The 5,963-nt window shown below is 36.4% G+C and overlaps 1 non-coding gene and 1 pseudogene across 1 annotated transcript; one reads left to right on the top strand and one right to left on the bottom strand.

The window, feature by feature from the left end:
* The first annotated feature begins 378 nt into the window (after window positions 1-378).
* On the top strand, window positions 379-497 carry LOC111579726 (5S ribosomal RNA). The gene has a single exon (XR_002747110.1). It is a non-coding gene; the product is annotated as a 5S ribosomal RNA (ribosomal RNA).
* A 623-nt stretch (window positions 498-1,120) lies between these two features.
* Window positions 1,121-1,239, bottom strand: LOC111579730 (5S ribosomal RNA; annotated as a pseudogene).
* Between the last annotated feature and the right edge of the window lie 4,724 nt (window positions 1,240-5,963).

Raw genomic sequence — 5,963 nt, forward strand, 5'->3', positions numbered from 1 at the left:
TATATATATATATATGTATTTTTTTTTTTTTTAGTTACGCCTTTTTCTTTTTTTTCCCTTGTAGAGCTTCTTAAACAAACACTAAAAGTGAGTGAAAATGTCCTTTGCAGGAGCCTGTCTCTGCGACACTGTTGTACATGGTGTGATGTGAGGTGATTTATCATCGCTGATGTGTTTCTGTGTCACAAACGTTTTCATTTTGGGCTGAAGGTGATGCTACAATCAATACCTTGTTGTGTAACGGCAGCTCTTTACTGCCATGGTGGACAAAGTGTGTGAGCGTGTTGAGAGCTTTTTGTCACGTTCACATGGACATCAGGACTCAGGGGATGGTGATGACGGACACGTAGAAAAGCCCCGTAAGCGAGTCCTTCTGTTGCTTACGGCCATATCAGCCTGAATACGCCCGATCTCGTCTGATCTCGGAAGTTAAGCAGGGTCGGGCCTGGTTAGTACTTGGATGGGAGACCGCCTGGGAATACCAGGTGCTGTAAACCTTTTACGTCTCCTCATGGCCTGTCAATCATTCCAGACCAGACTGTCAGTCAAGTAGCAGCGCCCCGTGATGTCACTAAAATTTTGCCGCTTTCTATGAAATTCAATATTGGCTTACTTTCAGATTGGCCACCTGATCTCTGCTTTTGACCATGAGAAGTCAGAGAACAAAAAATCCTGAGCTGCAGAAAAGCAGTCTTTCGTCTCTTACTTTTTGCCATGTAGAACTGGGGTCTGTGGAACCAGAGCGTTTTGGAGCCAGCCCCTGTCGGACGGAGTGGCACTGCAAGTTTTTGACACTTTGTTGAGGCTTCATTTTTGGAGCCAGTCGCTATATGCCCATCTTTATTGTACAGTCTAAGGTACAGCCACAACAGAAGCAACAACAAATCAGCATCAGCTGCAGCTGATCCACCTTAACTCTCTCACATACAGCCTCAATTGAAAGCAGGAGGCGCCACCTGGTGGTCGGAGGAGGAACCAAGAAACAGAGAAGGTCTCCTGCAGACGTGGAGGCAGAATCAGTTCACTCGTTGGCTTTTAATAACCCAGAGAGGTTTTAGTTGCCACCTGTCTCCAGAGAATGAGCAACAGCGTCCTGTGCAGGTTGTGAGGAGATGTAAAAAGCTTACAGCACCTGGTATTTCCAGGCGGTCTCCCATCCAAGTACTAACCAGGCCCTACCCTTCTTAGCTGCTGAGATCAGACGAGATTGGGCGTATTCAGGCTTGTATGGCAGTAAGCAATGGAACGGGTAACTAACCACAGTTTTATAGATGCTGTGACAAGACGTGGCATTGATGTCCGTGTAGTTTCTCATTCATCCAGGTCATGGTTATCCAAAGTTGTTTAAATCAATCCAACTGGACTTTAAGAAGGTTCCTTGAAGACGTTTCACCTCTCGTCCAAGAGGCTTCTTCAGTTCTGGTCGTGGTTGATGTTGCCTCAGCTTATAACCCCTGTGAGGTATGGTCAGTGTTATTCACATTCCGACGACCATTGCCAAGGCCCACCTGGCTCCTCAACGATGGTCGTTGGGAGCCAGGGAGTGACACAAAGGGGGTCGTTAAAATGCGAGTTTCACCGAGCCCTCGTATGCTAATGGTGGTCGTTGGCATGAGCCACCTCACCTGAGTCATTCTGCTGAGTAGTTCTTTTGGGGAGTTTAGAAAGGACCTGATTGTAAAATGGCGAAAGATGATGTCGCAGACCACCCCTCCCGTTCAGAGATGGCTTCTCCACTTTGACATGGATGGCTTCTTTCACGCCTCTCTCAAACCATCTGTCCTCCCTGTCCAAAATCTGAACATTGGTGTCCTGAAATGAGTGTCCCTCTTCCTTGAGGTGAAGGAAGACAGCCGAATCCTGTCCTGAGGAACTGGCTCTTCTGTGTTGAGCCATACGCTTAAGTGGCTGTTTGGTTTCCCCTATGTAGAGATCTGAGCATTCCTCGCTGTATTTAACTTCATACACCAGGTTGCTCTTCTGACTGTGTGGTGTGGGGTCTTTTGGGTGGACCAGTCTTTGTCTGAGTGTGTTATTTGGCTTAAAAAAGACAGGGACCTGGTGTTTGTTGAAGATCCTCCCCAGTTTTTCGGACAGTCCAGACACATACGGAATCACTATGTTATACACATATATAAATATAGTGATTCCGTATGTGTCTGGACTGTCTGAAAAACTGAGGAGGATCTTCAAGGAACCTTCTTAAAGTCCAGTTGGATTGATTTAAACAACTTTGGAAGACGTGGCCTTATATATATATATATTTTTTTTTTTTAGTTACGTCTTTTTCTTTTTTCCCTTGTAGAGCTTCTTAAACAAACACTAAAATCGAGTGGATGGACTGGGAAACTAACCACAGTTTTATAGATGCTGTGACAAGACGTGGCCTTTTTCTTTCTTTCTTTCTTTCTTTCTTTCTTTCTTTCTTTCTTTCTTTCTTTCTTTCTTTCTTTCTTTCTTTCTTCAGTTTGCCAATTTAAAAATCTGATTTTAAATTTTTCACAAAATTAAGTCGGTGAAACATTATTATGTCAAAACAATATAAACATAAATAAATGTTTGCAACTTAAAAGGTTTAGCTAAATCAGTACCTTGGGCTTGTAATCTTGCAACCATGTATTTAACTAATTTCATTAACTTGTAAAACTGTATTTTATATAACGGGATTACACCTTTTAAATGCATTAGCATGTAGATAACTTTAATTTTGCAGCTGGTAAAGCCAAGGCTGGCTTCAATTTATATTTATTTTACATTTTGTGAATTTCCACTAGGGGAAAAAAAACATCTAATCATACACCAGAACTTATTTTTTGGTCATATTTTGAATTATTAATCTGAATCTGTAAAGTAGCTCTTTAATACGTTATATAATAAATGTACAATGTCCTCTAAAATGTGCAGTTCAACTTGGTTTTGTGTAAACAACTTATTAACCAGGATGTAACTCTAAATGTAATCTGGAAATAATCTATAATCATGTGTTATTTATTATAATGAAGTTTTATTTTTGAGGAGGTCTTGATCCAGCCCAAGCTCTCTATGAAGATGAGAAAAAACTCCCCATGGAAGATGGGAAGAAACCTCGGGAAAGGCAATTCAAAGAGAGATCCCCTTTCCACGGACGGCTGGATGGAGGCTGCAGGAGAGAAGGAAGAAAAAACGACGTGAGTTCTTGTGGTTTGACAGAAAACAGCATCAGAGCAGCATTAAGTGGAAAATGATGACAGTTGCTCTGACAGACTTTCAAGAAGTCCACAAGAGTTTGGGAAGATGATGGTACGACACATACGTTCAACGTCGACGCGTATGTTAGGTTTCGAATGTTTCGTCAACTTCTCAAGTCTACCAGAGTCTGTGCAGACTTCAGAAGATGGAAATACATCTTGGATATTTTTTTGAGAAAGCAAGTATGAGTCAGTGTGAAGTAAATTTAAATGAAGGGAAATTTTATCACGTTAAATAATGCCGAAAGTTACGTTACATGGATTTCCTTGTACTCAGTGATGCAGACAATTGAAGTTGTACCGTCCTCTTCCAAAGATTTTAAGAGTTTGTACAGACTTTGGGAGAGGACGATAGGATGTACACTTCCTGTGTCTACGAGTACAATGAGTCCATGTAATGTAACGTTCGGCATTTTCCAAAGTCTACCAGAGTTTGTGCAAACTTGAGAAGATGACAGTACAACGGATACCTTCAACATCGGTGAGTACTTAAGAATTCGTAAATTCCATCACCTGCCAAAGTGTACAAGACTTTGAACAGACTTGGGAAGAAGACTTGTTCTTTCTGCATTGGTGAATACATGAGGGTCCAGCTGAAACTTCGTGATCTCCTCAAGTCTGTGAGAGTTAATGCAGCCTTGGAGAGACGCGAGTCCCTAAATGTAGTCATTTTGAAGTCACCAGACTCTGTGCAGACTTGGGTCGATGACAGGTCGACGTGTATTTTAAAATATTACTTTATACAAGTGAGTCTGCTTAATGTAAGTTCCTTCATTTTTCAAAGCCTGCATGAGTGGCTCAGACTTAGGAAGATGATGGTACCATGTGTACTTCTAACATTCGTGAGGACGTGAGGTTTTGTAAACTTGTGATAAACAGTTCAGAATGTTCTACTGTGAGGTAAACTAAAACCTCAGAAACAGGATTCTCCCAACAGCCTACCTTGGCCTCCGCCTCCTCCAGCAAACCTCCGCTGCCCTCCGGAGGGAACCGGTCTCTCCAGAACCAGGATCAGCCTGAATCCACTTCCTGCCACTTCTATAAAGGTGCTTCCCATTCTGAAACATGAAACACAGTGGAGGGTGAAGTTCTGAAGCTCCACAGGAGAACGTTCCCACCACTCTGGCTAACATTAGCTGCAGGTTCTAATCATGTTTTAGTCTAATGTTTAAACTACGTTTTACAAATATTTTCATTTCCAGTAATGTTCCTGTAAAGTTAATATGATTCTTTTAGCGTCAACATTCAAAAGATGTAGTCAGGAACACAGATTTTGTTCAATGATTACAAAGTAGGAACGTTCTCAAAACAACATTTAAAGAGTGTTTTCCAATTGTAAATGTGAGGCCTCTGGTGATTTTTATAAAATGTTCATCTAATATGATATATTAACAAATATGGACCGTCTGGCCACAATGTGTTTAAGTCATGGAGATGTTGTTGAGGAAAAACATTATTGAGTTAATTTTTATTGTATTGTCAATTTTTATTTGTTATTAGTTTTATTGTATTGTTGATTTATATTTATTTTATTTCTTTTTATGGTATTGTTATTTTTTTATTTTATTCACTTTTATTATACTGTTAATTTGTATTTATTTTATTTCTATTTATTGTGTTGCTAATTTTTATTTATTTGATTCCTTTTAATTGTAGGGGTTGAAAGCCTTTGACGGACGAAAATTTTCGGATTTGTACTTAATATTTTATACTTTCCGAATCAGCAAGAATGCCATGGTTTGAGATATAATTTCGTCTATCGACAAGTTCGAGACGGTTCATGGCACGTATATTCCAACACTCTTTTATTAATTTCTATTGTGTTGTTAATTTTTACTGATGTCATTAATTTTTATTGTAATGTCAAATTTTATTGATTTTAATAGTTATTTATAGTATTGTTAATTTTGATTCATTTTAATCATTTTTATTGTTTTGTTAATTTTCATTATTTCATATATTTTTATTGATTTTTATTGTACTGTTAATTGTCATTATTTCATTAATTTTTATTGTACTGTCAATTTTTATTTATTTTAATGATTTTTATTGTGCTGTAAATTTTTATTGACTTTATTCATTTTTATTGTATTGGTCATTTTATGTATTTTAGTAATTTTTACTGTACTGTCAATTTTTATTAATTTTAACAATTTTTATTTGTATTGATAATTTTTCTTGATTTTAATAATTTTAATGTATTGTTAATTTTTATTGATTTTATTCATTGTTTACTGCATTGTTAAATTTCATAATTTCATTAAATATATTGTATTGTCAATTTTTCTTGATTTTATTCATTTTTATTGTATTGGTAATTTTATTTACTTTAGTAATTTTTATTGTTTTTTTCAATTTCGATTTATATTAATAACTTTAATTGTATTGTTAAGTTTTATTTATTTTATTCATTTTATTGTTTTGGTAATTTCCATTATTTCATTAATTTTATTGCAGAGGTAATTTTATTTATTTTAGTCATTATTTATTGTATTGTCAATTATTATTGATTTTAACAATTTTTATTGTATTGTTAATGTTTATTTATTGTATTCATTTTCATTGTGTTGTTAATTTTCATTACTTCATTAATTATTATTCATTTTATTCATTTGTATTGTAATCTTAATTTTCATTATTTCATTAATATTTATCGTATTGGTAATTTTATTTATTTTATTCATTTTTATTGTAAACTTAATTTTCATTATTTGATGAATTTTTCATTGTATTGTC

This window comes from Amphiprion ocellaris, chromosome 24 (assembly GCF_022539595.1).
Source record: "Amphiprion ocellaris isolate individual 3 ecotype Okinawa chromosome 24, ASM2253959v1, whole genome shotgun sequence".
NCBI lineage: Eukaryota > Metazoa > Chordata > Actinopteri > Pomacentridae > Amphiprion > Amphiprion ocellaris.